This window comes from Dipodomys ordii, unplaced genomic scaffold (assembly GCF_000151885.1).
Source record: "Dipodomys ordii isolate 6190 unplaced genomic scaffold, Dord_2.0 Scaffold36, whole genome shotgun sequence".
NCBI classification, from domain to species: domain Eukaryota; kingdom Metazoa; phylum Chordata; class Mammalia; order Rodentia; family Heteromyidae; genus Dipodomys; species Dipodomys ordii.
This window is the reverse complement of record NW_012267252.1, coordinates 1,262,881-1,273,328: the sequence shown is the minus strand read 5'-3', so window position 1 is coordinate 1,273,328 and position 10,448 is coordinate 1,262,881. Positions and strand designations below refer to the sequence as shown.

Below are 10,448 nucleotides of genomic sequence, written 5' to 3'. Positions count from 1 at the left end.
AAAAAAAAAAAAAAAACCTGAAGGCAAGATAATAAACAAGATAACATATAATAAAAAAAGAAATACTTAATTTTAATATCCATGACAGATGAAGCCATGATTTACAGTTAAGTGTACATGAAAATCACTTTTTTAATAGAAACAGATTGTTGGGTCCTTTCCCAAGAGTTTCTGATTCAGTAGTTCTAGAATGGGTCCAAGAAATAGCATTTCTAACAAGTTGCCTTATACTACTGGGGATTACAATTTAGGAACCTTGAGGGCTGGGAAGGTGGCTCAGTGGTGGAGCGCTTGCCTTGCATGCCTGAGGCCCTGGGTTCGATTCCTCAGCACCACATAAGCAGGAAAAAAAGCTGGAAGTGGTGCTACGTGGCTCAAGTGGTAGAGCACTAGCCTTGGCCTGCAGAGCTGAGGGACAGCGCCCAGGCCCAGAGTTCAGGCACCCTGATCGGACCCCCCCCCCCAAAAAATTTGGGAACCTTGGGCTAGGAGTCAGATCTCAACAGCTGAAGATAGACCATGTTATTTTCCATGACTTCTTTATATCCAGCCATTAACAGTAATGAAATAAACACCTAAGTTACTGAGTTCTAGTTATGATAAAGTTAAAAATAATTATCATTAATTTTTTGTCACTCAGCAATTCAGCTCAAGGCTAGCGCTCTACCACCTGAGCCGTAGTGCCACTTCCGATTTTCTGGTTGTTTACTGGAGATAACAGTTTCGTGGCTTTTCCTGCCTGGGCTGGCTTTGAACTGTAATCCTCAGATCTCAGCCTCCTGAGTAGGTAGGATTACAGGCATGAGCCTCCAGCACCTGGCTTATCATTAATTTTTAAGAACTGGAAAAACCTTTGAGTTCAAATGGGGTAAGACATAGAAAAAATGATTTATATTATTACCTTCATACATATATAATTATATGTAATTATAATTACCATGTTAGTCACAGTTCAAAGGCAGCCTGCTCAGGAAAAAGCCATGAAACTCTTATCTCCAATAAACCACGGTGCTGTAGCCTTGAGCTGAAAAGCTAAGGGATAGTGCTCAGGACTAGAGTTCAAACCCCATGACCAACAAAAAAAAAAAAAAAGGAAAGAAAAAGAGAAAGAGGAGAAATAAATGCAATAATCAAATTGATCACTAAATAGTGCTTTTAATAATGAGAAAAGCTGGCCACCCGGTGGTTTACACCTGTAATCCTCGCTACTCAGGAGGCTGAGATATGAGGGTCCGTGAGATTCTTATCTCCAGTAAACCTCTAGAAAACCAGAAGTGGTGCTGTGGCTCAGGGGTAGAGCACTCGCCTTGAGCTGAAGAGCTGAGGGACAGCACCCAAGCCCAGAGTTCAACCCCCATGATCGACCAAAAAAAAAAAGTGAGAGAGAAATGTGGGAAAGGGAATCTGTTTCATGGTACAATGCTTATAAATCATGTTTAAGGCCTAAGGCTTGGTTTTCCCCACCAGACTGCTAGAGGGGGAGGGGAATTGAAAGAGAAAAAAGAAATATAAATTTGTGCAGATTTATTGATAGAATTCAATTAAAACTTTTCCTTTGATGTTAAATTTCTGCCTGTGCTCCTGACTCCCACCACAAAACTTTGAAGGCCTTTTAATATAAGGTGCTTCTTAGAAAAGCTCAGTTTGGGAGGGGGAGGGGGGACACAGAAATGGCCTGAAAAAGGGTGAACAAATGCAGCAGTGATACTCACTAGACACTATGCTGTAAATGAACTATACAATTTGTAGGTGACACAGAAGAGAAAAAAAATGGGACAAAAAGAAAATGTACCAAAAAGAAATGTACCATTGTAACAATGAGATGTACAAGGCACTATGTTGAAAATGAACTTTACAATTTAGGTGGGGGGGGGGGGAGTGCAATTGTAGAAGTGGGAGGGAAGGGATGGTAGGGGAAAAACAAAGAAGGCAAGAACGCTTGATAAGAAATGTACTCATTACCTTGCTCATTGTACAGTATTTTCACAATAAAAAACTTATTTTAAAAATGTACTCATTACCTGACTTAAAAACTGTAAGGGCTGAGAATATGGCTTAGTGGTAGCATGCTTACTTAGCATGCATTAAGCCCTGGGTTCAATTCCTCAGTACCACATACACAGAAAAAGCCAGAAATGGTGCTGTGGCTTAAGTGGTAGAGTGCTAGCCTTGAGCCAAAGAAGCTCAGGAACAGTGCCCAGACCATGAGTTCAAGCCCCAGGACTGGCAAAAAAAATGGGAGAGGGAGGGGGAGGGGTAGAGGGAGGGAGGAGAGGGAGAGGGAGAGGGAGAAGAGGGAGAAGGAGGAGGAGGAAAAGAAGGAGGAGAAGGAGAAGAAGGAGGAGAAGGAGGAGAAGGAGAAAAAGAAACTGTAACCACTCTGCACATTACCTTTATAATAAGCTTAAAATTTTATTAAAAAAAGAAACTCTCAATGTCCTTCACTGTTTTTAAGGTAAGTTTTTATAACCTTTTATTCGCTCTCTCTAGGCAAACACCACCAGTATTTCAAAGCTGTCAAGGACCTGGGAGATTGATTTACAAAGTTAAAGAAAAAGGAAGTGACTTTTGTTACTGCTAAAATCTAAAATCACCATAATAAAAAAATAGTTTATAATCGCAGCTACCTACTCAGATGGCTGAGACATGATTATGGTTTCCAAGCCAACCCAGGCCAAAAACTTCCTGAGACTCTTATCTCTAACCAGCAAAGGACAGTCTTGCAGAAGTAGAAGTGTGACTCAATTGGTAGAGCTCCAGCCTAGAGTAAAAGAGCCAACCAAGGAGAGCTCCAGGTCCCAAGTTTATTTATCAATTAAAATCTCAAAAGGAGGTGAGGCACTAGTAGCTCCTGTTGTAATCCTAGTTACTAAGGAGGCTGAGATCCCAAAATCAAGATTCAGAGTCAGACCAGGCAAGAAAGTGCATGAGACTCTTTTTTTTTTTTTTTTGCTGGTTGCAGAGCCTGAACTCTGGGCCTGGGTGCTGTCCCTCAGCTCTTCAGCTCAAGGCTAGCGCTCTACCACTTGAGCCACAGTGCCACTACCGGCTTTTTCTGCTTTATGTGGTGCTGAGGAATCGAACGCAAGGCCTCATACAAGCACTCTACCACTGAGCCACCTTCCCAGCCCCGTGCATGAGACTCTTTAATTAGCCAGCAAAAAGCAAGAGGTAGAGCTGTGGAAGAACCCTTGTCTTGAGCAAAAACAGCTTAAGACATAGCACCCAGACCTGAGTGTTAGCACCAATAGGATCCTAACAGACTACAGGTCATCCCCGCCCCGCCCCGCCCCCCCACCCCCGCACTCTCCCCCAGCCATGGATATTATTCAATACCAAAAGATGCTCATAAAGGATAACCAAAGACACAAAGAAGTATTTTTAATTGTTTCTTCCTGCAAATGCTAATGGTTTAATCAATAAAAACATTCAATTAGGTAAGGTCCAGAGTTCTTACAATGCTTTCAAAAGCATTTCTTTTTCACTCTCTACCATATATTAAAAATATTTCTTAGTAGGATGCCAGTGGCTCACAACTGTAATACTAGCTCTAAGGAGGCTGAGATTTTAAGACTATAGTTAAAGCCAGGCCACCAGGCAGAAAAGTCCCAGAGACACTTATTTCCATTAATCACCAAAAAATCAGAAGTATCTCTGAGGCTCAAAGTGGTAGAGTGCTAGCCTTGAGCAAAAAAGCTCAGGGACAGCACCCAGGCCCTGAGTCCTGTTCCCCTCCCCCCCCCAAATATAAATAAATAAAAGACCATATATTACTTTAAAAATATTTCTAGGCATTAGATTTTCTTATTAACAGTTATTCAACTTCCCATTTTACCCTGTGCAAGATTACTCCTCAAATGATAGATTCTATATAATTTGTATGTATTAGTGGTGCCCTTTTCCCCATGGAAAGTTTAGGACTATATAATAAAAAAGAAAAATTCACAAATATTAAGCAAAGTAATTTATGAATGTCTGTTAACTAGTATTAGGGAAGCATTATCTTTTTAAAGTTTGATGAGTGCATTCATTCTTTGATATAACAATGACTCTAGAAACAAACAACTGAGTCAGATAAAGCAACAAGAACCAAAATAAAATTATAGAAAGATATGTAAATTCCATACCCTAATCACTGGTATATTTTAAAATACAAATGTAATTTTTAGAATAGCATCAAGTTTTTAAACTTAATCAACAGAGTAAGCTGAAAAAAGATATGTAAAAGGTATATTTATTTATTTTTGTGGGCTGATCCTGGGACTTGAACTCAGGGTCTGGTAACTATTCCTAAGCTTTTAGGCTTTTTTTTTTTTTGCCTATTCTATGCTTTGGGCCACACAGCTTCACTTTCAACTTTTTTGGAGGTTAATTAGAGATAAGAGTCTGAAGGACTTTCCTGGTAGGGCTGGCTTCAAATCTTGATCCTTGAATCTCAGCCTCCTGGGTGACTAGGATTACAATGTGAGTTACCAGAACCTGGCTTGTAAAAGGTATATTTAAGACACAAAATTTCTAAACTTTCCATACAAAAGGCTAAATCTATACTTCTGAATCAAAGCATCCTTAATCTGAAAGACGAAAATTCAAGAAGCTCAGAAATGCATTCTCCCAACCCCCCCAACCGCCCCCCCTCCCCGCACCCAAATCTCCCCTCCTCCCCCACCAACCCTATGGCTTGAACTCAGGGCCTGGGCACTGTCTCTGAGCCTCTCTGTGCTCAAGACTAACACTCTACCACTTGAGCTACAACACCACTTCCAGTTTTTTCTGTTTTATGGGATAGTGAGGAATTGAACCCAGTGCTTAATCCATGCTAGGCAAGCACTCTACCACTAAGCCACATTCCCAGCCCCTGCCAAATCTTAAAATCACTATAATAAGTAAATCAAGTCAGGGGCTGGTAGCTCAAGCCTATAATCTTAGTAACTCAGTAGATCTGAAGATTGTGGTTTGAAGGCTGCCCAGGCAGAAAGTCCATCAGATTCTTATCTCCGACCAGCAAAAAGCCAGAAGGTAAGGTATGACAAGTTGTAGAGGGCCAGCCTTGAGTGAAAGAGCCAAGGGAAAGCACAAGGCCACCAAGAAATAATTCATTTTCTGAGCATCTCAGGCCCATATATAAACAAATATACAATCATATATTACATACAATTCCAAACAATTCCTATCACTTGAAATCTATCTTCTCTGAAATAAATTCCAAGGCAAGAATTTCTCTCCTAGACATTATGTGTAAACTTTATGACGTTATTCCTCTATAACCAAGGAATGTGACTAATAGAAAAAAAGGACAGAAATTATCTGAAGGAAATTTGCTTATTAACTGACTTCAATAATGTCCCATAAACAAAGAGTGGACAAAGTATGATTCCTCCACAAAAATTAGGGAAAGATACTCTTTTTCAGATCATAAAAACTGCTGTAGCAACATATTAGAATAATTATGTTATTTATTTATCTCTCAACTTATCTATATATCAATTGGTAGAAATAGACACACAGAAGATTATATATCCTAAAGGAAAGGAGTTGTTAAGGTATTTTATTTGGTAATGAACAGATAGCTTGCATTTTTAATATAAAATACTACCAGGTTCAGACATGTAATCCTAGCTACTGAGGAGGCTGAGAACTGAAGATCACAGGCTGAAGCAAGACCAGGCAGAAGGAAAAGTCAATGAGACTTTTTTTTTTTGGTCGTGGGGCTTGAACTCTGGGGCTTGGGCATTGTCCCTGCGCTCTTCAGCTCAAGAGCTAGAGCCACAGCGCCACTTCCTCCATGAGACTTTTATCTCCAATTAACCACCAAAAAGCCTGAAGTGGAGCTGTGGCTCAAGTAGCAGAACCTTAAAAAAAAAGCTCAGGGACAGTGCCTAGACCTTGAGTTCAAGTCTAGAACCTGCACAAATAAAAGGTGAGTTACTGTAATAAAACAATCAACTTTTTATATGACTAATGACTCATTTGAATATATTTGGAGACTTAGGGAACTTTTGGCAGGAAGAAGGTGATAGTAAGACTCACTAGGGAAATTTAAGTCAGAGGGTATTAGTAAGTATTAAGATAGAAGGCAGCAGACACCAGTGGCTCACTCCTGTAATCCTAGCTACTCAAGAGGATGAGATCTGAGGATCTCGGTTCAAAGCCAGCCCGGGCAGGGCAGCAAAGTCTCTGAAACTCTTATCTCCAGTTAACCACTAAAAAACTGGAAGTAGTGGTATGGCTCAAATGGTAGAACTAGCCTTGAGCTGAAAAGTTCAGGGACAGCACCCCGGCTCAGAGTTCAAGCCCCATGACCAACAAAAAATAAATAAAATAAAATAAAATAGAAGATAGATATGGCTAAGTATTTGACATGCCTAGGGATCTAAGGGAAAAAAAGGAAAACACAATACAACAATCTGCATTCCTAAATTTGGTATGACATTACCACCTCATATCTCCTTTTTTTTTTTTTTAATTTTTTTTTGGGTCCGGTCGTGGGGCCTGAACTCTGGGCCTGGGCGCTGTCCCTCAGCTCTTCAGCTCAAGGCTAGCACTCTACCACTTGAGCCACAGCCCCACTTCCGGCTTTTTTCTGTTTGCTTATGTGGTGCTGAGGAATCGAACCCAGGGTCTTGAGCATGCAAGGCAAGCGCTCTACCACTGAGCCACCTTCCCAGCCCTCTCCTTTTGAAAATATCATATTAAGCAAAAGCTTATTCCATGGGAATGAGCGACACGTAAAGATGGGATTACTGGCTCTGCTGAACAATAAGGACATTCAAAGATTATCAGTAATTTGCCAGAAACATTTTTGGATTTTCTTATTATTTGCTGGTACTAGGGTTTGAACTCAAGGTTTTGCTTGCTTGCTCTGTTGTTTTGCTTGCTCTGATAGTGTTCTACTATTTCAACCACACCTCTAGCCCAGCTTTTTGATGGCTATTTTATTGTATGTGTGCCTGTGAGGGCCTTGGTGCTATATCTGAATTGTTGGGTTTGGGTTGTTTTTTTTTCTTGCTCAAGGCTAGTACTCTACAGTATGAACCACATAGCTCGAACTTCTGGAGCTACTGGCACACAGCTTTTGCTGGCTATTATAAAGATGGGAGATGGGGCTGGGAAGGTGGCTCAGTGGTAGAGTGCTTGCCTTGCATACATGAGGCCCTGGATTTGATTCCTCAGCACCACATAACCAGAAAAGGCCAGAAGTGGTGCTGTGGCTCTAATGGTAGAGTACTAGCCTTGAGCTGAAGAGCTGGACAGCGCCCAGGCCCAGAGTTCAGGTCCCAAGACCAGAAAAATAAAATAAAGTTTTAAAAAAAGGTGGTAGTCACTGGGAGCCAGTGGCTCATACCTGTAATTCTAGCTACTCAGGAGGCTGATATCTGAAGAGCACAGTTCAAAGCCAGCCAGGGCAGAAAGTCTATGAGACTCTTATCTGCAATAAATTATCCAGAAAAAGCTGATAGTGACAGTGTTAGCCTTGAGCACAGAGCGTGAGAGACAGTGCCTAGGCCCTGAGTTCAAGACCAGCACTGACCCCGCCCCCCCAAAAAAAGACGAGTTTTGTGGACTTGTACCTAACTTGCTTTTTAATTTTACAAGACTGCCAAGTATATTATGGCAGAGAAGGAAGCCCAATTATTTGATGAAAAGGATTTTTCTGGAGTTCAAACTCAAGAGCCTCATGCTTGCTTGACTGGTGCTCTATTACTTGACTCACATCCCCAATCCTATTTGTCTTTAGAAAGAGTCTTGCTATAGGCCAAGGCTGACTCTGAACTCACAGTAACTCATAATCCTCCTCTCACCCTTAAGGAGATTGCTAAGTATTGATTAACCTCTTTTTTCCGAACCTATCACAGTCATATACACAACTGGAACTAGAGAAAAATATAACTAGGACATATAAATCCATTTCAAAAGTAATTTCTCAAAAGTAAAGAGTGATAAACAGTGACTCATGCCTGTAATCATAGCTACTTGGGAAGATTCAAGAGTTGAGGGAATTGTAGTTTGAGAACAACTAGGGCAGAAAAGTTCACAAGAAGGTTATCTCAAAAGAAAAAAGAGAGCGAGCAGAAACTATTATGTTAAACTGGATCATGAAGAGAAATTTCTTGAAGGTTTTGGCTGAGAGCAATTATGCTTCATGGATTCAGAAGGAAAAAAAACTGATTTCTTAATTTTTCTAAATCTCAAGATTCTGTTATTAGATCTTTTCTGCACTGGGGAAGGAAGAACATGGAGAACTCAGGTCACCAAACTCTCACCTTTGTTACTGCTAGGAGACAAGGCCCCAGCCCTGTTTTGCTTTATCTATATTTCAGGTTTTCTTTGGTAGAGCTAATTTATAATTATAATCCTCTAGATCTCAGCCTCCTGAGTAGCTGGAATTATAGAAATACAAAACAATATGTTTCCAGATAAAGAGAAGTGAAAAGAATGCAGAAGAAGGAGTTATTAAATGACCCATTAAATGTAAAAGGGAAAAAAAAAAGGTTTCATTATGAGCAATTTTGCCTAAAGTTAATTTCAGTTAATTTTGCTAACCTAATTTTGCCTGAGTGAAATAAGACTGTACATCAAGTGGAAGATGCTTACAAATCTAATTGTAAGATATAACTACATTTTCTGTATAAATGAAATTTCAGGTTGGAATTAAATTTATAGTTTGTTTTCAAGTTGCTAGTAGCTGTAAGAGTAACTGTTTTTTAAAATTATCTAACAACATGTAGAACTCCTGAGACCTTAAAACTTTTGTTTCCTAATAAATTGTGAGCTAGTTAACTTAAAACTCATCACTTCAGAGCTAAAGAATAACAGGTTATCATTACTTTATATTTAAGTTGACCATAGAGAAAAAAGTGTATTATCAATAAAAAATATTTTAAAGAAACTTTCAAACAACGTTGAAATTAAGGAGAAAGACAAGCAGAGGTTAAACGTTCTCTGTCACAGAAACCAACCTTTTCTACAAAAGACCGCATTGAGGAACTCTTCTGCTTGTCTCTCGAATAGAATGATTTTTGTGTGCTCTTGTTTAAGCAGAGCTTCTTGCCCAGCTCCTGAAGCTGGTTCATCCAGATCAACTAAGTGTCCCTGCAAAAATATTTGGTGAAATATTAGTACAAATATATTTCCCATTCAAAATCAAAAGTATCAATGCATAATTAAAGACAAATAACAGCAATAAGACAAAGTAGTTTAATACAAGTATTATATTTTAAAACTTTAAATCAGGATGAAACTGATCCACACAGAAATATAAAAGTGAAACTGCTGTGTATATATGATTGGATGGATTTTATCCAAGCTTCACAATTATGTGTTTTGTTTAAAATTCATAGGTATTTTAACTATACTAGAAGAAACATTCCTTGAGCAGTTAGTATTTGGCTTTATTACATTGAAGAAAGAGTTTTTAGACAAACCAACTCAGAAAGATCCTTTTTTAATTTAAAAAATAATAATCTTAGCCCAGTACTGGTGACTAATGCCTGTAAGCCTAGACACTCAGGAGGCACAAATCTGAGGATCCTGATGCAATGCAAGCCTTCACAGGAAAAAAAATCTTTGAGACTCTTGTTGGAAATTAGAAAAAAACTCAAGAGAGAGACTCAGGTCGAGTTTAAGTTCCAGGAGTGGCACAGGTGCGTGAGACAGGCACGCATACAAGGAGTCAGGATCTAGATTACTAAGTCAATTTAAAAAAAGAAACACAATGTAGGAAAAGTCATGGTATTGGCTTTCCAGTTCTCTTAGCCTTTAAGAAACAAAACCAAGGCTGGGAAGGTGGCTCAGTGATAGAGCACTCGCCTTGTATGCTTGAGGCCCTGGGTTCGATTCCTCAGCACCACATAAGCAGAAAAAAAAAAGCCAGAAGTGGCGTTGTGGCTCAAGTGGTAGAGTGCTGGCCTTGAGCTGAAGAGCTGAGGGACAGTGCCCAGGCCCAGAGTTCAGGCCCCACGACCGGACCCAAAAAAAAAAAAAAAAAAAGAAAGAAAGAAAAGAAAAGAAACAAAACCAAATTTCTTTTTCATTTTTATTTTCTATTCATTTTTCTGTCAGTGTTGGGGCTTGAAAATAGGCTTTGAGCTATCAATTTTTTCACTGAGGGCTGAAGCCCTACCACTTAAGCCACATCTTCACTATTGCCTTTTTACTGGTTAACTAACTGAAGACAGATTTGGAGGTTCTCTGCCTAGGTTGGATCCAAATTGAAGTGCTAAGAAACTAGCTTCCTAAACAGCTAAGATTATAAGCATGAATCATGGGTGCCTGGCTGGATTTTCTTTTTTTTTTGGGGGGGGGATCCGGTCGTAGGGTCTGAACTCTGGGTCTGGGCGCTGTCCCTCAGGTCTTCAGCTCAAGGCTAGCGCTCTACCACTTGAGCCACAGCGCCACTTCCCGCTTTTTTTCTTTTTGCTTATGTGGTGCTGAGGAATCGAACCCAGGGC

At 39.8% G+C, this 10,448-nt stretch overlaps 1 protein-coding gene across 1 annotated transcript in view; it reads right to left on the bottom strand.

Moving 5' to 3' along the window:
• Nucleotides 1-10,448, bottom strand: part of Lcor (ligand dependent nuclear receptor corepressor) — a 77,329-nt gene that overhangs the window by 12,237 nt on the left and 54,644 nt on the right. The window contains exon 4 of the mRNA XM_013017793.1: nucleotides 8,958-9,090. The gene's annotated coding sequence lies outside the window, so the exon portion shown is untranslated. The remainder of the gene's footprint in view (nucleotides 1-8,957; nucleotides 9,091-10,448) is intronic.